This window comes from Ovis aries, chromosome 5, assembly GCF_016772045.2.
Source record: "Ovis aries strain OAR_USU_Benz2616 breed Rambouillet chromosome 5, ARS-UI_Ramb_v3.0, whole genome shotgun sequence".
Classification (NCBI taxonomy): Eukaryota; Metazoa; Chordata; class Mammalia; order Artiodactyla; family Bovidae; genus Ovis; species Ovis aries.
Genome location: NC_056058.1, coordinates 43,217,542 through 43,239,048, shown reverse-complemented (window position 1 = coordinate 43,239,048; position 21,507 = coordinate 43,217,542). Strand labels below are relative to the sequence as shown.

At 50.3% G+C, this 21,507-nt stretch overlaps 1 protein-coding gene across 1 annotated transcript in view; it reads left to right on the top strand.

Annotated features, from left to right (window-relative positions):
- FSTL4 (follistatin like 4) overlaps positions 1-21,507 on the top strand; it is a 768,172-nt gene that overhangs the window by 7,349 nt on the left and 739,316 nt on the right. The window contains exon 2 of the mRNA XM_060416502.1: positions 13,415-13,880. The gene's annotated coding sequence lies outside the window, so the exon portion shown is untranslated. The remainder of the gene's footprint in view (positions 1-13,414; positions 13,881-21,507) is intronic.

Here is a 21,507-nt window from a genome sequence, read left to right as displayed (position 1 = left end):
AATGCCCCTGTGAAACGAGGAAGACACATCAGAATTGCCTCTCTCCACCGTGTGAGCACACAGTGAAAAGGAGACTGTCTGTAAACCAGGAAGAGAGCTGTCAGTAGAATGCAGCCATGCTGGCACCCTGACCTCAGACTTCCCCTGCAGGGTTCTGAGCAGAGCAGTGGTGGTGCCTCACCCATGTTTGGACAGGAGCACTTTGTTGAGAATGGACGGCTGGGCAAGGGTAGAAGCAGGGCGGCCTCCTGGGAAGCTGGCTCAGTGTAACCCAGATGAGAGACAGCACTGGGTGCCTGGACTGGGGAGGAGGAAGTGGAAGGGGTCAGAATTTGACATATTTGCTGACCATTTGGATATGGAGAGAGGAAGTAAAGGTGTTTGTGGCATATGCAAATAGAAGGATGGATTTCCACTGAGAAGTGGCTGATGTACGAAGAGCAGGCTTGGAGCAAAAAGACAGGCTTTCCATCCTGGAAACGTAAGGTTTGTGATGTCTGTTAGAAACCAGAGTGATGTTGTCAAGAGACCCTGGACCTGGGGGGGTGAGTCTGGGATGGAGAAATCAAGTTGGGAGGGTCAGCAGATGGAGTGCGTTTAAAGTCGCAAGACTGGATGATATCACAAGTAGAGGATTGTTGGCAGAAGAAGATGCTTGAAGCTTGTGTCCTCAACTGGCCAATGTTGAACAGTGGGAGAGATGGGGAGAAACTGACAGATTCTGAAAAGAAGGCACCAGGGAGGTAGGGGGGAAACCAGGAGGACATGCTTGCTGGAAGCTGTTTTCAAAGAAGACGCCTATTACATTTTTTTTGTTTCTCAGTGTTTGGTTCACACGTATGACCTGCTGCTGCTGCTGCTAAGTCGCTTCACTCGTGTCCTACTCTGTGTGACCCCATAGACGGTAGCCCACCAGGCTCCCCCGTACTTGAGATTCTCCAGGCAAGAACACTGGAGTGTGTTGCCATTTCCTTCTCCAGTGCATGAAAGTGAAAAGTGAAAGTGAAGTTGCTCAGTTGTGTCCCACCATCAGCGACCCCATGGACTGCAGCCTTCCAGGCTCCTCCGTCCATGGGATTTTCCAGGCAGGAGTACTGGAGTGGGGTGCCATTGCCTTCTCCAATGCATGACCTTAAGTTGGTCTAATTGGAGTACACTTAGGGCCCTTATTGGAATTACAAAGAATAAGAAACATGCTCTCTTTTGCCTCATGGTTCTTAGCTGGAGCTATTAGTGGACATTTTACCCATAAGAGTGAACAGCCAGCACAGAATCAGAACCGAGGAGACACAGAGCCCTGAAGGCATCGTCTCTGCCCTGGATCCCACCATGCCTGAAATCCCTAGACTTTTAGTTTCCCATTTTTGCTTAAGTCACTTTGAACTGGATTTCTGAATTTGCAACCAAAAAAGTTTTGGCTGAGGCAGTGATGCACCCCTCTTCTGATACTATCCATGTGGAGAACACCTCCCGCTGCCATTCTGAGGCGCCCCTTCCCCAGTGTTGCACACCTGTTCCCTGTGGCACTGAGCCTTCTTTCACAGGGACATCTTTCAATAGTTTCCTTTATCTGAGGCTGAACAAAGAGGGACTAAGGAGAAAGCAATGGAGAATCACTGCAGAGGATATTTGTTGTTTGTTTGGTGATTTATTATTTGCTTTGCTTTTTATGATTTGAAAGTATTATTTTTCTTATTATTTGCTTTATTGATTTGTTGTCATTTTTCAGTCGCTCAGTCACGTCTAACTCTTTGCAACCCCATGAACAGCAGCATGCCAGGCTTCCCTGTCCTTCAATTTATTGATTCATTTTTTTAAAAAGGAAGAATGACAGGCACATACTTATATTTTGTACCAGTGACTGATAGAGGTGAACTGGAGGGGCTAAGGCTCCCAGCAGGGTGGGGAGGGGTATTAGGGGAGTGGGCTCCTGAGCTCAGGAATAGGCAGGGTGGTGGTTCAAGGGAAGTGGAAATCTTTAAGAATTGTGACATATTGACTTGAGGGGATGTGCAGAGAATGGTGTCAAGGAGGATTCCTGTTTTGTTTTGTTTTGGCTAAAGCAACTGGCTGGACAGAGGAGAGCCATTGAGTCCGATAAAGTATTGAGAGAGACCATCCCCCAGGAGGGGCAAATTCAGGCCTTGGGCTGGGTGGCCCTCTCCCCAGATTACTAACCTCTTGCTCCATCTACATGTTTGCTTTTGAAGGGCATTTTTTCCCTCTATGCCTCGGAGTCACTTAATTCATTAGTTCATCATTTATGTCCTATTTCATTATGTTATAATCTTTACAGTTGTTAATTTGCAGTGACCAAAAAAAAAAAAAAAAAGCAAAACCCACCTTACCCATGAAAAATGTTATTGTTGTAAATATTAATATAAGTCACAAATGATCACCATCCAGACCCCGTTGCACAGAGCAACGGCTCTCTTTGTCTGAAGCTGGGAGGATTTGGGGTAATTACCAAAAGCAAGAGCTCTGCATGCCCGGAGGCTGAACGATCAGAACCAATCACAAGCCCTGAGATAATGTTAAAAAGAGGCAGAGAAAACAGCACTTGCAGTCATAGCCCACTTGTGCACCTACTGTGACTCTCGATGCAGACCCCGCACCACCTGTACTTGAGGGGCTCAGAGTCTAGAGGGACAGATGGTAGCCTCCGTGCCCCATGGGTGGGGGAGAGCCTGTGCCCAGGAGCTCAGAGGAGAAGCAAGGTTGAGTCTTCCCTGGAGGGGAGCCAGGGAGAAAGGGGCACTGGGAGGGAAGGAGAGAGTGGGTGGTGTGTGAACTGCTGCACAGATTCCAGCCCCAAACCCCTCAATTCCTACTCTCTTGGTCTAGAAGAGGACTCTTGCATTGTGTCTTTTTCAGGAAAATTGCACTGCAAAGAGTCATTTCTTTGCCCTGGAGACCAGAGATGATCCATCCCCTTGAACTGCCTTAACATCTAGACCTGGAAGGAGACACCCATCACTCCTGAGAAGTTTTGTGCTCCCGTCCACCCCCCCACCCGCAGTCCCTGGCCACGTAAGAAGCTCCAGAGCAAATCAGGGGTGGCTGAGTCAGAACTCCTCCTGACGTGCTGGGAGGTTAAGTCTGTTAAGCTGTGAACAGCTGATGCCGTTTCTAGAGCACGGAAAGTACAAAGTGGACCTGGAATATCATAGACTGGAAAGCAAGCAACTGATCCAAGGTTTAATGGGGTCATGTTTGAAAGACATAAGAACCAGCCATAAGGGGATCCCAAGGGTCAAATTTCAGACAAATTTAGTAACAAAAAGAGTCCATCTAGTCAAGGCTATGGTTTTTCCAGTAGTCATGTATGGATGTGAGAGTTGGACTGTGAAGAAGGCTGAGCGCCGAAGAATTGATGCTTTTGAACTGTGGTGTTGGAGAAGACTCTTGAGAGTCCCTTGGACTGCAAGGAGATCCAACCAGTCCATTCTGAAGGAGATCAGCCCTGGGATTTCTTTGGAAGGGATGATGCTAAAGCTGAAACTCCAGTACTTTGGCCACCTCATGCGAAGAGTTGACTCATTGGAAAAGACTCTGATGCTGGGAGGGATTGGGGGCAGGAGGAGAGGGGGACGACAGAGGATGAGATGGCTGGATGGCATCACTGACTCGATGGATGAGAGTCTGGGTGAACTCTGGGAGTTGGTGATGGACAGGGAGGCCTGGCGTGCTGCGATTCACAGGGTTGCAGAAAGTCAGACACGACTGAACGACTGAACTGAACTGAACTGAACTGAACAATGATCATGGAAATTCTAAGACATTTAATGGGGGAAAAATCCAAGAGTCCATAATGATAATCAAAGAAAAAAAAAAAAAACAAAACCGTGTTTTTGTATATATAAGGAGGGAAAAATGGAATGGGTAAGAAGTTCCGTGGGAAAGAATCCACCTGCCAATGCAGGAGATACAAGAGAGATGCATTTGATCCCTGGGTTGAGAAGATCCCCTGGAGAAGGAAATGACAACCCATTCCAGTATTTTTGCTTGGAGAACCCCATGGATAGGAGCCTGGCGGGCTATAGTCCATAGGGTTGCAAAGGGTGGGCCGTGACTGGACGACCGAGTGCACACACGTGAGAAAATGTTAACACGGGTGCGCAGCTGTCCACAGCACTGAGTAGTTTTTCCAAGAAAGGACCGGAGAACCTTGTTTGAACCCTAGATTTGAGATTGACACGTTGAATAATGATTTTGAACAACTTCATTTGTGTCTCAGAGCCTATTTATCCCTCTGTACAATGGACATGACATCGTTTCCATCTCCCAGGCCAGCTGGGAAGGCTAGCTGGGCTAAAGGGTGTGAATTCAGCACAGTGACTGGCACTTATTAAGTCTTAGTAATAGCTAGTGATATTAGCGTTAGTCACAAATCCAGGGCTCAAAAAAGGTGCTCCCTGTCATCCAGAGTACTAAGCATGGACTAAGGTACCCGCAAAGCCAAGGCACTTGCTTTTGCTAAACTGGGCCCCCTAAAAGCTATGTCCATATTCTGGGACTTGTGAATGTGACCTTTTGGGGAAAAAAGGATCTTTGCCAATGTAGTTAAGTTACAGATCTTGAGAGCATCCTGGACTGGGTATGTGTGTTCTCGGTCGCTTCAGTCATGTCTGACTCTGTGGCCCCATGGACTCTAGCCCGCCAGGCTCCTCTGTCTGTGGGGATTCTCCGGGTGAGAATACTGGAGTGGGTTGCCATGTCCTCCTCTAGGGGATCTTCCCGACCCAGGGATTGCACCCATGTCTCTTAGGTCTCCTGCATTGGCAGGCAGGTTCTTTACCCCTAAGCCACCAGGAAAGCCTACCTCAGCCCCAAACCCAATAGCAAGTGCCCTTATGAGAGCTAGAGAAGAAAGAAAGTCACGGAGGAGGCCATGTAAAAACAGAGGCAGAGATTATTGTTCTGTAGCTAGAAGTCAAGGAAGGCCTGGAGCCACCAGAAGCTGGAAGAGGCAGGGAGGATTGCCCCCAAAGTCTTTAGGGGAGCCTGGCTCTGTAAACACCTTTTTTTAAAAAAAATTATTTCATTAAAAATTTTTTATCTATTTTTAATTGATTGATGATTGGTTTACAACATTGATTTAATTTCTGTCATACATCAACATGAATTAACCATTGGTATACATATGTCCCCTCCCTCTTGAGTCACCCTCCCACCTCCCGCCCATCCCTTCTCTAGGTTATTACAGAGCCCCAGCTTGAGCTCCCTGAGTCATAGAGCAAATTCCCGTCGGCTGTCTATTTGCATATGTTAGTGTATATACACCCATGTTACTCTCGGCATTCATCGCACCTTCCTCCTCTCCCCCACCCTGTCCGTAAGTCTGTTCTCCATGGCTGCATCTCCATAGCTGCTCTGCGCACTGATTCGTCAGTACCATCCTTCTAGATTCTCTGTATATGCATTAATATATGATACTTGTTCTTCTCTTTCTGACTTACTCCACTCTGTGTAATATGCTCTAGGTTCATCCACCCCATTAGAACAGACTCAAATGCATTCTTTTCACGGCTAAGTAGCATTCCATTGTATAAATGCCCCGCAGCTTCTTTATCCGTTCCTCCGTCAGTGGACTTCTAGGTTGCTTCCAAGTCTTGGCTATTGTTAATAGTTGCTGCAGTGAGCACTGGGGTGCATGTGTCTTTTTTTTTTCAGTTTCTTCCGGGTATATGCCTACAAGCGGTATTGCTGGGTCATGTGGTGGTTTTATTCCTCATTTTTTAAGGAATCTCCATACTGTTTTCCGTAGTGGCTGTATCAATTTACATTCTCACCAGCAGTGTAGGAGGGTTCCCTTTTCTCCATACATTCTCCAGCACTTGTTTGTGGATTTTTTGATTATGGCCATTCTGTCTGGGGTAAGGTGATATCATTGTAGTTTTGATTTGTATTTCTTTAATAATGGGTGATGTTGAGCATCTCTTCATATGTTTATTAGCCATCAGTATGTCTTCTTTGGAGAAACGTCTGTTAGGTCTTTTGCCCGCATTTTAAGTGGGTTGTAAAAAAATGTATTTATTTATTTTAAAATATTTATTTATTTTTAATTGAAATATGATTGCTTTTACAATATTGCATTGGTTTCTGCCATGCATCAATATAAATCAGCCATAGGTATACATATGTCCCCTCCCTCTTGAACCTCCCTCCTACCTCCTACCCCATCCTACCCCTCTAGGTTTTTACAGAGCCCCAGTTTGAGTACCCTGAGTCATACAGCAAAATTCCCATAGGCTTGCAAACACCTTGATTTTTGACTCCTGGTTTCCAGAACTGTGAAAGAATAAATTCCTGTTGTTTTAAGCTGCCCAGTTTGTAGTGCTTGGTTAAGGCAGGCCTTGGAAACTCATACAGGCACTAAGAGAAAACTTTGCCTGAATAAAGCATGAAAGTATTTACCACAGAGTGGTGTGAGGTCATCTTACACTTTGGTATGATTTGTTTTGTTTTTATCTGGAGTCACTGCTTGAGTCCTCTAAGGTCTTGATAGGCCCAGCTCTGCCCTGTGTTCCTGATGACTGTGGACGCCTGGCTCTGTGGCGTTTGCTATGGTCTGATGTAACTCCCTAGATGTGGAGTGGCCTGCTCTGGGACCTGCATCCGGGGGTCTGCGGGCTGCCTCGCCCAGGGCGCTGCCACCAAGTCCGATGGTCCTCCCCAGTGCAGGAGGTGGCTGGTGGCATCCGTTGTCTGCACCCCCTGTTCCCTCGTGCGTGCACTCAGCCACAGGACTGGAGTGGGAGCACTGAAGGATTGGGGCCCAGGGCAACACTAAGGTGATGCTGATGTGCTGGTCTGGAGCCACTGTCATCGCAGCAGTGAATTTTGGCTGACTAATTCTGAAATTGCTGGGCTGTGGAGCAGCCTGAGCGTGCACTTGCGCCGAACCACAAAACCAGATGAGGGCTGGAGAGGCCAGGGGTTCTGAGAGAGCCTGGCTCTATGAGGCCTGGAGGCTGGAGCCTGTTTGATGACTTGATGACGTGTGTCTGCTGGAGGGCATGGCATGAGCCCCAAAGGGCTGAGAGGCTGGCTGGTTGCAAACCCAGCCCAGAGTCTGCCTGGTGACTCAGGGAAGAGACAGGCACTTTGGGCTCAGCATCTCTCTTGGAAGAGCCAAAGCTGATTCGCTTTTGAGATGTGTCTGACTGCAGGCTTTGCTGAGTATTTTTGCCCCCTGAATGGTTTGGAACTTTTGAGAAGGTGGGTCCTTAGAGGTGAACCAGACCGGGGTGCCTCGTGACATAGGCCCTGGGGACAAGGGGACTCTAGAGGAGTGTTTCTGCATAAGCCCCTACCCATCTCTCCCTGGGACAGACAACCTTGGCCTTCAGACTAGAGGAGGGCAGGAGGAAATGACCTTGGGTCCGAGGTGAGCCCTCTAGCTCTAAAGTTGGGGCATCGCTATGACACTCCTGATGGCCACTAATGGGCAAACAAAATCATAAATCCCGATTAGGGAGACACTGGTTGGCAATGACATACAAAAAAGTTTGTGATTAGTGAACTGTAAAAGCTAACATGACACGCTCATAATTGGGATGTATTTACTGTGCGAAGAAACGCCACACTGCCATTCGAGCAAAGTGACTTTGAGGGAACTTTCGAAAGGAGTCCGACACAACTTCCCTCTTTTGCTTACCAAACAGCAATAACTGTTATTGATGGTGCTTTTCACATGGCAGCTACAGAGAGAGAGGGGCTGTGATTTCTTGTCAGAACTGTTTTATGGTGTCGTATTTTCCGGGTGTTTAAGAAGCCCGGTTCATTTGCAGCATTATCGTGGGTGATTTATGGACCCTCAAAAAGCCTACTTCATTTCGATGGTTTAGGCATTTCGCTTTTTTACAACAAACCTTCTTCCAATATAATCAATGGAGGTTTCTCCCTCTGGCCTGGGAGGGGAGTGCTGTGTGGGTTTATAGCAAAATCAATATGAGGATAAATGGACAGCAAAGAAGGTCCGTTGTCAGGGTGGAAACAGGCTGCAAAGTCCTGGGCCGAGCGGCACAGCCGTCAGTAGGCTCTGGTCCGGAGGCCTTGCTGAATGCGGCTACAGGGAGTTGTCCTGGCCGACCAGCCCAGAGGGACACTGGGAACAACACAGCTGGGCAGTGGGGAGAGGGCTCAGCCACACTTTAGTTAAAGTTTGTTTGTAAGAGACCCTCCCCTGCACGTCCAATGAATGTTTGATGCTGTTTGAGTGTGTTTTCTAGTTAAAGTAAGAAATGATTCCCAAATGCATCAGTGTTCCAACCAGTGAGAAGGGGATGAGAAAGCAAGCCAGATGAGAAGCTCGCAGATGGGGCTAATGTTCCCTGAAGGAGCCCGAGCAGCTGCAGAGGCCCCTGGAGGAACCTCAGATCCACTAGCTAACCCTTGTCCCCCAGTCCTTGCCAGGGAAGTCCTCAGGTTTTCTCTAGAGACATGGTGGGGGCGGCGGCTACCATAGCAGGCTGGCTGCTGCTTCTGGGGGGCTTGGAAGTGGGAGAGTATGAAGCACCAGGATGGGGTCCACTGTACTAATTACCTGAGGTAAATGAGGACATTTAGGACAGATATGAGTTTGCTTGTACAGAAGGAAAACTTACAGGCCTCTTGAGGTCCCTTGGTGGAACACAATAAACATTAACTTAATGAGCAAACAAAGGGAGTTCTGGCAGGAAGTAAAATCCAGCTCCAGGCAGAATGGGCAGACAGGTAGAGGGCCACCTCCCTGCCCTGGGCAGCTTCATGGTGCACGTAGCAGCTGACTGTCCCGTTAGCAGGCCTTGCATTCATTCACTAAGCACCTAGCATGGGTCAGGGCCTGCAGGCGCGGTGATGCCTGGGAAGGTAGGTTTCAGCCCTCAGGGAGCTCATGGTCTAGTGCAATAGTTTCACATGTATCCCTGCCGATGATCAGGGTCATGGAGGAGAAGAGCCCAGTCAGCTCCCCAGCCCCCTAAAGGACCCCTGCTACCCTCTGGCCAGGCCGTCCATGCTGTTCTACTGTTTGATGGATTTGGTTCTGGTCTCAGGCCTTTGTTTAATTGATCCTCCATCTCCAGAAATCCTTCCAAGGAAGGTCAACAGAGCACTCAGGGCTACCCTGCCGGCTTTTCTGCCCCGTCTCCTCCAAGCAGTTTAATTTGAGCCAGCGGAGGTCTTATGAGGTTGGCTCCATGCCAGTCCTTGTGCTGGGCACAGAAGAGTCAGCCAGCAACATACAGAAACAGTTCCTTTTCTCCCAAAATTTACACCCTCATCTTTGTGCCAGGCACCACTCAGCATTTGATTATCTCCTGCCTTGGTTGGTGACTGCTGATCTCATGCATTAGAGTTCCAGTACATCTGGTGGGTCCTAGAGGCTGGGGCCTCACTGCTCACTTGGTGGTCTCCTACAGCGTGTCTGAGCATGGGGCCAGACTCAGAATGGGGCCTCCTGATAAACTTGTTCTTGTTCCCTTGGGAGACTCATTACTTGCTCTAAAACCACAGTGATTCTATCACTAGCTCAACCACACCCAAGCCAAAGCTGTGTATGGCAGAGGTGGCCAGCTGCCCCCCAAAACCCACCCTCCCACAGCCATTGCAAAGAGCAGTGTCTGGAAATCCCATCCAGGAACATTTTCCAGCTAGATCCCCATTTCCCTACCGCTATTCCATGCACTTAAGCATGACTGTGTGACTAGTTTTTTTTGTGACTAACATTTGACCATAGAATGTGAATGGAAGAGAGAGATGTTGCTTCAAGGGCCACATTCTTTGTCCTTTCATCAGCTGTATGAAGATGACCAAAGGCTGTAAGAGATGGTAGAGCCACAGAAATAATGATCCTGGGGCCTTGAATCACGGTGTGGAGGATGCTGTTCACTTCCTGGACACTTGCTTGAAACTGACAGGCAAGCGAGCTGTAAACTACTATTAAGGAAGCAACACCCCCACACATATTTAGGTCTGCTGGCTGGGTGCCTGTCCTCCTTAGTCTGTACACTAGTATGAGACCCTCTGCTTCCAGCACCCCCTCCCCCAGGCTCTGCTTCCTCAGTCACGCACTCATCTCCCTCAGGCTTTTGCTTATGAAGGAGAATTGTGCCTTTGGCTAGAGCAGGTCTCAGAAATCATGTTCTTCTTGTTTGTGTGGTTTTTAAACTTTGTATTATGAAAATATGTATACAGAAAAGTAGAATGAACAGGATAATGGGCGTATATACTGTGACGTGTATTACAGTAACATAGGGAACACTCTGTGCCTGTCACCCGGACTGGACTGCTGTTTACATCATGTCATATGTGCTTCATCTGCTTTTTACGTTGGAAGTATTAGAAAATAAATTACAGATATCATTGCATTTTACCCATAGTTATTTTAATACACATCTCCGAAAAATAAGATACCACTGATACATAATCATAATTCCATTGTATGGTGGCTCAGAGGTTAAAGCGTCTGCCTGCAATGCGGGAGACCTGGGTTCGATCCCTGGGTCGGGAAGATCCCCTGGAGAAGGAATTGGCAACCCACTCCAGTATTCTTGCCTGGAGAATCCCATGGATGGAGGAGCCTGGTGGGCTACAGTCCACGGGGTCACAAAGAGTCGGACATGACTGAGCGACTTCACTTCAGTAGGGGTTCTCCAGAGAAACAGGATGTATATAGGTACATAAAGAGTTATTGTAAGGAATTCACTCATGTGATTCTGGAGGCGGAGAAGTCCTAAGACTGGTATTAATTGTTAGCAAGTGGGAGGCCCAGGAGTAGTTCCATTGTGAAAGCCAGCAGCCTTGACACCCAGGAAGAGCTGATGGTTTGGTCCAGTGTCCCAGCTCAAGCAGGCCAGCAGGAAGCGTGCCCTGTTACTCGTGGGTCAGCCTGACAGCCTTTTGGTTTTATTCAGGCCTTCAGCTGGGCAGATGGGTCTCCCCACATGAGAAAGGGCAGTCTGATTTACTCAGTCTACCTATTCATCCAAAAAACCCTCCCAGACACACAGAGAACAGTGTTTGACCAAATGTCTGAACACCCTGGGGCCCAGTCAAATTGACACATGAAATTAACCATCACAGTAATTATTGTACCTAACATATAACCCCTGATACCATCTAGTACCTTATCTACATTCAAATTTCCCCAAATATGGCTTATAGAATCGTCTCTTCAGACTAGTGTCTAATCAGAGGCCAAGCGTTGCATTTGGTTGTTGCCTATGACCTTTGAGAAGCCCAGCAATAGGGGTCCATGCCTGACTCCTCTAGGCTGGGAGGAGGGGGGGGACGTTTGGTTGTGGAGTTGGGCTGTAGGTCTAAGAAGATAATTATTCATCACTGAGAACAAGCACAAGTGAAGCATCAAAACGCTCAGGGCTCCATCTCTGGTAATTTATGAGCTCCAGCCATCAAGCACTTGTGTGTCTAAGTGCTTTACATCGCTAATTAGATACACCCAGAAACTCCAGCAAGGGCGAGTCACCATGGCCAGGGTTACAGCCAGCAGAGTGTGAGTGGCTGAGCCCACTCAAGGTCACCAAGCAGGTCTGGGTCCGAGTGTGGGTCTCTGCCCCAAGAAGACTGTCCTGGACTCCTCTTCATGGGTAGACGGTGAAGCCCAGCCAGCCAGAGGGGCACCAACCAACCCCGAATTCCTGGGCCCAGAACACTGAGCTTTCTTCCCTGTAGGGATATTGGCAGGACAGCAGCTGGGGCACCCAGCGTTCCCATAGCTTCCCATAAGGTCACAGGCAGGACACCGGAAATCAGACCACATTTTAAATGCATTAAGGAAGCGTGGCCCAATCCCAGGTGGGTCCGTTCCCAAAGTGAAAGATCCTTTTGTTATGTGGATGATTTGTTCCTGAACTATCAGATTTCTGTGAACTGGGTTTTCTGAAAACAACTGTAGACGCACCGGAGTTAAAAGTGGGGGACCCCCGGATCCTAGACTCCACCTCACCACAGGTGACTTATCTGTACAAGCCTCGTATGTAAAATGGGGATTATAGCAGTGTCTCCCGCAGATTCTGAGGGTTATGCAAGATAATGCTTAACTGAGTGACTGCTCTGGGTGTGTATGCTCAGTTGTCTGACTCTTTGCAACCCCGTGAGCTGTAGTCCATCAGGCTCCTCTGCCCACGGGTTTCTCCAGGCAAGAATACTGGAGTGGGTTACCATGCCCTCCTCCAATGGATCGTCTTGACCCAGGGATCAAACCTGAGTCTCCTGCATTGGCAGGCAGATCCTGTACCACTGGGCCACCTGGGAAGCCAAAAATTATAAATTTAATACTATTTAATCGCAACTTAGTGGCTGGCACATTACAAACATATGTGTTGCCTAGCTTTCTTGTTATCATTATGTTGTTATCTATTGACCAGATAGACAAATAGACGATCACACACAGAAAACTGCGCAGAGGGTAGGTTCAAGGTTTCCTACGGGTCAGTCACCCAGAGTGCATCGAAGCCTGGGAGAAGTCCCTAGGGCACAGCGACTACAAGCGTGGCTTCCTGGTGGGGCAGGGAGGCGGAGCAGGACAGGGCGGTTAGAGCCTGGGGAGGTGTCTGGGCTGATCTATGCACTGTCCATCTCCAAACTCAAAAAAAGGTCCCATGGTTCATCCAGGACTGGACTGTCTCAGGCTAGCACAGGACTGAGGCTTGGCCATGTTCCTTAATCTCCCTTTCACCTTAGTTTTCTTGTCTGTCAGATGAGGGTGATAGTGTCTACCTCCCAGCATGGTGAAGCCAGAAGGGGATTCAGTGGTGAAGGTGCTCTGGAGTAGCCTCTCAGAGTGTTAACTTGAGTCCTGAACACTCGTTGAGGGCAGCTCCCAGAGGTGGCAGCCGCCACCACAGGCCAGAATATTGGGGTGTCCGGCCTCCCCAACCAGGTCCAGGGCCTGTCCCCAGCTTCCAGCTCAGGAGTGGAGAATCCCTCTTGGAGTGCCCTGTGGCCCTGTGGCTCTAGATGTCCGGCTGCTCAGGCCCCTCTCTGAGCAGCAGCCCTATATGCTCCTCCTGTGTGCTGTTCACAGCCAGCTGCCTCTGTGCCTCTTGCAACATTCTTTTTCAAAGTGATGACCCAGTGAAGCGATTACCGTTTCAATGGGGATGAGATCTTCCGTCTCTCCAGCCAGCAGGCGAGCTTGGCCTCTGCAGCATCTATTCCTCTCCATGGCTCTTCCTCAGCCTCGCCAAAGACCTTCTCATGTTCACGCCCACCAAGGGTCTCGAGAGCCTCCAACAGCCTGGCCAAACCCCTCTCTGAGTGGAGGCTTTTCCTGAGAAAGGGGGCCTCCCAGGATCCCAAGAGCCTTTGTGAAAAACCCTTTGTTTGATTCCACCCGTGCTGTTTGGATTCTAGGAGATTTTTTCCTCCTCAGAGAGCAAACTTAATGAAAACTGTGCTTTATTTACAGACATGTGATGACTGCAGACTAGAAAGTTTAACTGTGGAAGAGCAGTTCCGTGACGCTTGGCTAGGAATTGGTGGTCTATGAAAAGATGGCTTGCTCCAAGGTGCCCTCAAGAAAAAAAAACTGTGGAGCAGAATGAAGTAAGAAGGGGATCCTAGAAGTTGGGTCTGCACTGATTCCACTTTTGCACAGTGTGTGGACATGGCCACTGAAGGGGCAGGGACCATCTCAGCTGGTGGAGGTGGAGAGTGGGGACCTCAGGTACTCCATCTACAGGTGGACTGTTAACTGCAGGGCTGGGGCCTTGCACGTGGAAGCAGGCTGTGGGGGCAGGCTATGGATGCGCTGCCTTCTCCCGAGGCTTCTGCTCTTATCCCCGCTTACCCCAGAAGCATCCCTCCAAGGTGCTCGGCTGGCTCTGCCAGACAGTCCCCCGGAACCCCCATGTTCCCTGAGAAGCCTTCTCCAGGTAAAGGAACAGGGGACAACCGTGGTGGGTGCGCCACTCCATTGAGCTGCCGTAGGGAGTTCCACCTCCTGAACGGTGTGTGCCCTGTGACCCTCAGCTATGAATCTGGACCAACCTAGGACCTAGGGTGGCAGAGCCCTTGCTCCCACCTGGCTAGGGTCTATGTACAGGTATTTTCTAGTCTCTGAAGAGGCTGTAAATCTGTGTGGCTACAGGTTGCTTTGCTGGGAAGGGGGACTGTGAGGGACATTTCCTGACGCTGCAGTATTCCTCCCAGTTGCCCCGCTGAGGCCGCTCAGTTGCCCTCCTTGTGGGATGCGATGGTCACCTAGTCGTTGCTGTCAGTCTCCAAGTCGTGTCCGACTCTGCGAGCCCATGGACAGCAGCACACCAGGTTTCCCTGTCCCTCACCATCTCCTGGAGTCTGCCCGAGTCCACATCCTTTGCATCAGTGGTGCCACCCAGCCATCTCATCCTCTGTCATCCCCTTCTCCTCCTGCCTTCAATCTTTCCCAGCATCTGGGTCTTTTCCAATGAGTCGGCTCTTCGCATCAGGTGGCCAAAGTATTGGAGCTTCACCTTCAGCGTCAGTCCTTCCAATGAATATTCAGGGTTGATTTCCTTTAGGGTTGACTGGTTGGATCTCCTTGCTGTCCAAGGGACTCTCAAGAGTCTTCTCCAGCACCACAGTTCAAAAGCATCAATTGTTTGACGCTCTGCCTTCTTTATGGCCCAGTTCTCACTGCTGTGCATGACTACTAGAAAGACCGTAGCCTTGCCAGTGGGGACCTTTGTTGGCAAAGTGAGGCCTTTGCTTCTTAACACCGAGGCTTACAGGTAAACCCCAAAGCCTGCAGTTAGGATGCCCCCTTCTTGTGAAGGGCCCGGCTTCAGGGCTGTCAGGACAGTGATGTGTGTTGAATACCGGTGCCCGTTCCCTGCGGGACAGCTCGAGACCGCGCTCTCCCAAACCACAAGCAGCTGGCAGAGCAACTGTCATCACATTGTGCTGTTCTCCGCCTGCATTTACATACCGTTTCTGCAAAGTGCTTTATAATCATTTCATTAGTCATTCGTTTACTTAATTGCATAGCCTTCAATTCAATTAGAAAATCTGATTTTAAATTCAAGTTTCCACCACCACAAGTTTTAATTCAGAAAAAGTTTTTCTTGTTTTCATTGGTTAACATTTAATATGTCTAAGTTTTGAGCCCCATCCTGCCAACAGTGACTGGAGTATGGAAGGAAAGACGTTTAAAAATGGTAGCAGTGGTGGCCCGCTTCTAAAGTCTAGTTTAGAATCGCTGAGGACCCCTGCCTGCCGCCTTGAAACAGGAGTGTCAGGTTGAGCACTAACGTGGCTGTTGGAAAGCAGACTCACAGGACCCCAGGACACGACACTTGAGAACCTGCAGCTTATTGCAGGACAAGCATGCAATGCAGCGAGAGCATTACAGAAAGGACCTGTGTCCTTGCCAAAGTCTGCCTTGAGGCACCACCCAGAGAGGCCAGGGTTGGGCTCCAGCTGTCCCGTCTCTTGGACCAGGAACCTCCAGCACGGAACACCTTGAACTGAGAAGCCTGAAATGGAGTCTTGGCCAGGACTCTTACCCCAACTGGTCACAAAGGCGTATTTCTTGCCTTGATGCTGGCCTAACAACAGAACCTCTTGGAGGTCTTATTGAGACCAGGCAGGAATCATCAATCTCACTGTTTTCAATAAATGATGCTGTCTAGTGGGTACAAAGTGCCCTGAAACTCCTCGGACCCATGGTTGCAAAACAACACTATTAATCAGTGAGTTTCCTGCGCTGTTCGTGGCGGACAGTGCTGGGTGGTATATCTCTTGTTTCAGTAACAGCTCAGCCCAGTACCAGGCCTGCTGGAATTAGCCCTCCCAGCTCAGCACAGGGAATGTGTGTGGCCAAGAAAGAAGAGGGCATAGAAGCCCCCCGCTCTGCCAGCGTGAGCCTAGGGGGTCCCTTGGGGAGAGCCACAGGGCTCACCTAACCTGACCATAGCCTCAGCCCTGCTGGTGGCCACAGCCTCCAGCGTCCCTTCCCATGTGTTCTCCATTGGTCACCCAAGCCCTGCTCCTGAACGTGCAATTTTGGTCATGGCGTTACTTTAATCGAGCCCTTCCCTGCACTCGCTGTTTAGAATTGCAACCCCCCTTCACACTTCCTATTCCTGTTCTCTGCTTTATTTCTCTTTTTCATGTGTAACCAGCATATCTTGCTTCTTATTTTCTATCCCACTAGAGTGCAGGTGCCATGAAGCAAGGGTTTTGCATCTGGGTTTTCACTGTGTCTCTGTGCTTAGGTCAGTGAGTGCCTGGCATGCACTCAGTGTCTCTAACTTGGTGCCTAAAACCCCTACATTCATTCCCCTGGGTATTCAGGATCCTAGCCCGGGCCCTCTCTAGCTTGGCCCAGACAGCCTTTTTGATCTTCTCCTGCATAGCTTCCTCCGTCCCACCTAACACATAGCTGCCATTGCCCCCCACTGCTTCCTGGTCCTTTAACCCCTCCCACCTCACACATACTGTTCCTCTGCCTGGATTCCCTCCTATTCTTCACCTTCCCACCATCCCCAGCATCACTGCCTCCAACCCCACTCTCCCAGTTGCTATCCATCTTTCAAGCTCTCTCTGAAACGTCTCTTCTTCCCAGATGCTTGTCCCTGCCCTGCCTCCCCCAGACCAAACCCACTGTCGTAGCACGCTGTGCTCTCCCTGCCGCACAGCCCTGCCCCGTGGCTTGGTAGCCTGTCTGTGAGCACCTGCCTGCTGCACTCTGAAGCCTTCAGGGAAGTGAGAGCGGTTTCTCTGGCAGCTGCCATGGCTCCCACCATCAGATCCTAGGTGTTAGGTGGAGGGCTTGATGCGGATGATCTTATTTGATTTCTCAGGCTCTCCATGAGGTAGGCATGTGACCACCACCATCATTTTACAGAGGAGGAAACCGAAGCACGGAGAGGTCAGGAACCTCAGTGAGTGTCGCACAGCTAGAGCCGAAAGTCAGACCCAGGTCTGCCTCCAGAAGCCTGTGCTCTTAACCACTCCCATCCCACCTCCTGCTCCCGGATTCCTGACTTAAAAAATTTTTATTTTACTTAATTAAAAAATTTTACATTTAAAAAATGAAATTTAATTTAAATTTTTAGTTTATGTTGGAGTATAGTTGATTAACAATGTTGTGTTAGTTTTAGGTGTACAGCAAAGTGGTTCAAATATGCATATACATGTATCTATTCTTTTTCAAGTCCTTTCCCATATAGGTTTTTACAGGATTTTGAGCAGAGTTTCCTGTGCTATATATTAGGTCCTGGTTGGTTGGTTTTCTATTTTAAATATTTGTCAGTGTTTTTATTCACCGTGATGTTGGGGGAAATATCATTTTCCCACACCTCCGGTTTCCCCTGACAGTTTCTGACCCCTTGCGCCGCCCATTACTGTCCCTGGTGGACAGGTTTGGGGGAGGAAGTGGGTGTACCGCCCTGTCCCTTCTCTTTCGGTTCTGGGAGCCAGGCTGTCCCCAGACAGCCTGTGCTCCTAATTGCTGTCAGTCCTCTGGTGTGTCCCCAGCTGACAGGGTGGGAAAGCCTTCTTATTTTTGAGGTCGAGTATCAGAGAGCCCCTTGCCTTCAGATACAATTCCTCAATTGTATCTGCCTTCAGATACAATGAATTCCTCAATTCATCCTGTTCAAAAACCAAGGTAACCTTTTGGTTTCTCCTTCCCTGAGTATCTTATTTGTCAGTTGACTAAGGCTTCCCTGGTGGCTCAGATGGTAAAGAATCTGCTTGCAATGCAGGAGACCAGGCTTAGACCCCTGGGTCAGGAAGATTCCTCTGGAGGAGGGCATGGCAACCCACTCCAATATTATTGCCTGAAGAGTTCCATGGTCAGAGGAGCCTAGTGAACTGTAGTCCATGGGATCACAAAGAATTGGACACAGCTGAGCAACTGACCCTTTTCACTTTCAGGTTCAGGCAGAGAAGGGGTAGTTATTTACTGGGTCCCTGAATAGAACTGAGGCGGTGTGAAGGGAAGAGAATGTGAGGACCAGAAGACTTGGTGGGGGATGGGGTGCTGGGCAGAGGAGGCTGCACCAGGCTCTTTGCACTGAATGGAGGTGTGCTCCAGACGTAAGGAGAGCCTGGGACAAAGGAGAAGCCACAATAACTTTTCAGGGTGATGAACCTGGGCCCTAGGTGGTCCCATGCTGGGCTTGAAGAGACCAGGGTTATGGGGCAAGGTGGTCCTTAGAGGGCAGCTCCAATGCTGGCATTCTGAAGATGCCTTTGGCCTGGCCCCCATCTGGCTGGCATCCTGCTGGCCCATGGCCAGTCTGCAAGGAGCATGTAGGCTGTGGTCTTTGGTGTTAGGCCAAAGTTCTCCAGACTTTACTCCGGGCCCTGTGCATCTGTCCTGCACACTCAGGCCTGGCCTGCTCCCAGCCAGCTCACCCTGCCCCCTACAGTCCTGCCTGTGGGGCTGTTTGGAGTGTCCATGGCTACAGCTCACCTCGAGACCCCCTTCCCTCCTCCGAGAGCAGCAACTCCAGCCTACCTGCCTGGCCATACTTGGCTGGATCATCCCTGGAGGTGTGACGTCACCCGGAGCAGGCAGCCTGAGGTGAAAATGCTCCCCTGTGAGGGTATGGCTGCTCAGAGCTGAGCACTCGGGGGCTGGGTGGCTGTTCTCTCCATTGAATGTAGCTTCTGAGCCTGGGCGATCTGCCTCTGGGGTTTGGCAGGTGGGAAAATGACAGAGGCTCAGGAGTGTCCACAGCTCAGCCAGAGCCCTCAGCAGCCTCCTTGTTCCCCACTTTCTCTAAGAAGATCAGAGGCTTTCAGTGGGGCTTATTGGGTGCAAAGTGCCTTACACGCAGCACCTAATCCCACCCTCACAGTCCTTTCCCCCCTTACAGCTGGGGCTGGAGAGACCAGGCCTGAGGCATCAGCGGGCGCTGCACCTGTGCTCATTTCTCCATCCTTTCTCCACCAAGGCGGGAGCTTCTCCCATCAGGTCCTTCTGCCTCCCTTTGTGATCAGACGTGCAAGAGCCCTGGAGGCCTGATCTGAAGCCCAGGCGTGCCTGCCTGTGGAAAGCTCCTGCCAGGACCAAGCTCACTAGGGCCTCTGGTTTCCTTTCCCGCATGGTGGTTTTCTGCCCTTGGCTGGATACGTGGTCCTTCAGCGGTCACTCTGCACCCATCCCCTGTGCCTTCTGAGCTGGGAGAGGCTCGGCAGTATTGGTTACGGCCCTTTGGGGCTCTTGGGGTCTATCAGGGCAAGACAGAAAATTCATTAACGTTTCAGTGGCTTAGACCAATAAGGTTATAAAGTTTATTTCTTACACCAGTAGGTGTGACTCTGGTCAGGCAGCTGATACAGTGATTCAGGGACTCAGGCCCTCTCTGCGTCATGACTCTGCTGACTTCAGTGACCCACGGACACTTAGGGGTCGTTTCCTCTCCAGCCAGAATGGAAAGCAGCCAGGGTGACTCCCCCATGGGAGGTCTGTCCGGGCTTGCAAGGAGCGTACAAGGAGCATTCATCGCTTATGTCCACATTCCCTGTGATCAGGACTCATGGCCACATTTCACCACCGGGGCAGCTGGGAAAGGCCATTCTGCTGAAGACCCAGGAGGAGACACGCTTTGGTGAGCATGCAATACTCTGCCCTGAGGCCTGTCTTGGCCATGTGGGTGCCATCTGCATCCGCAGAATCCTGGCATCTCTCCCTGCTGCTCCCTGGGGCATCTCTCCTTGCTGAAGGCCCTACAGCTTCTGCAGGATCAGGGCCCTGAGAGGTGCAGGCTGGGTTTGTGCCTTGATTGATGTGCAGGTGACCACAGATGAAGCCTTGCACCTCTTGTGGTTCTAATACCTGTTGAGCCCCCTGCCTCTCTGAGTGGTCGGAGGAGCAAGTAAAGGCATGCAGAGAATATAAGGTGCTGAAGGGAGGAGGAGGCAGAAGGAAAGGGAGGCTGATTACAGTCAGGCACGGCCCTCAAAAGTCTGTGGACACTCAACCTGAGGATTCTTAGGTACCCAGCACGCGCAGTTCATCAGGCCCTGCCGTCCACGGCCAGGCTGTCCACCTTGACCCTTTGTTTGATCACTTCCTCCCAGGGGATCTTAACACACAAGTAGCATTTGATTCAGCACTGTTCTCCTCCAGTTAAAAATGAGGCTCATAAATTGAGGCCATGCCCTAGGGGACAGCAATGTTATAAGCTCATCACCTGATGATGTTCAAACCTAGTTATAAAAATACACAGCACTTCTGCACTGGGGAGTGAGTGACCTACTTTGTACCTCATGGACTGGTATTAAATTGGTAGGGGGCAGGTCCGGGCCCTTGTTCTGTCTTTAAATTCCTGACAACCCATGCTTTCTGGCTGATTCCGGAAGCCCCTAGCTGGTGTGTTTTCCTGGGCTGGTGCTGCGGCTCGCTCGGCCCTGGGGCTCAGGTTCTCTGGGTGCCTGACTGGGAGGATTCTTGGGTCTCTCTGGTCTCCCCATGGCAGGGTGTTGGTCCGTGGAGTGAGGGGTGAGGCCTTCCCAGGTGCTGGTCTCCCCCTTGCACTGTGCTTGGTGCCGAGGTCTCGGCAGGACGGGCCTCCCTGGTCCTTGCTCTCATTACTCCTGCCTCTGCGGTCAGCTCAGTGACCTTGGAGCCTCCCGTGGGTCCAAGGCCGAGGACAGAGGGGACCACCCACTTGCTCTTCACTACTTCATTCAACAAGTGTTTACTGAGGGTGTTCTGTGAGCCAGGCCTGATGGGCAGCAGGGCACATAGACGTGAAGCCTTCCATATGGAGCTCAGCCTGCTGGGGGAAGGTGGATGTTTACCTACTAATTTCCTGAGTGTGTCTGTTTATATAAATCTCGATCTGTGTTTACAAATCTGTCTATATAAAAATCGACAACGAAGGTAAATTCCAGGGAAGGGGGACACCTTCATGGTATGGTCCTGAGAGGCTACAGCATGGAAGTTTGACCTAGTCACTGAAGTCAGGGAAGGCCCCCTGGAGGAAGTGATGAGGCTGAGGAGATTGAAGATGAGCGAAGTAAGCTGGGTCAGGGAGGAAAATGTAGAATCAGGACATGGGCTGTGGAGCAGAGTGAAGGAGGTCAGCTGAGGACACCTCCCCAGGGCTGCCTAACCACAACCTAACCCTTGGTGCCTCTGGGTCCCACCGAGGGTGCCAGGGCTGGTGGCCAGCGTTGTATCTGCTGACCCTCTTCCTCTAATATCTGTGAGACTGGGTTCACACCATGACTGCACAGCAAGCGCTTGCTGGGTTGCATTCACCCCTGGCTCTCGTCCACTCTGCGTTAGTCTGGAAAGGGCCTCGTTTGCAGTGCACGCTCTTGCAGTGAGGGCTCTGACTCCCTCCTCACATTGGAGTTGATTTTTATCACCTCGTTTGTCATTTCCAAGGTCACTCCCAGCCCTGATTGTGGAATCACCCGACCTGCCACACTGGTCTCAGGGAGGCACCCTGGCGGGGGGGTGGGGGTGGGGAGAGGCCCTCCTGTGTTCTCCCAGGACCTCCTGGAAGATCTAGGATGGAGTCAGGAGGGGTCTCCAGATCTCTGAGGCCAGAACTT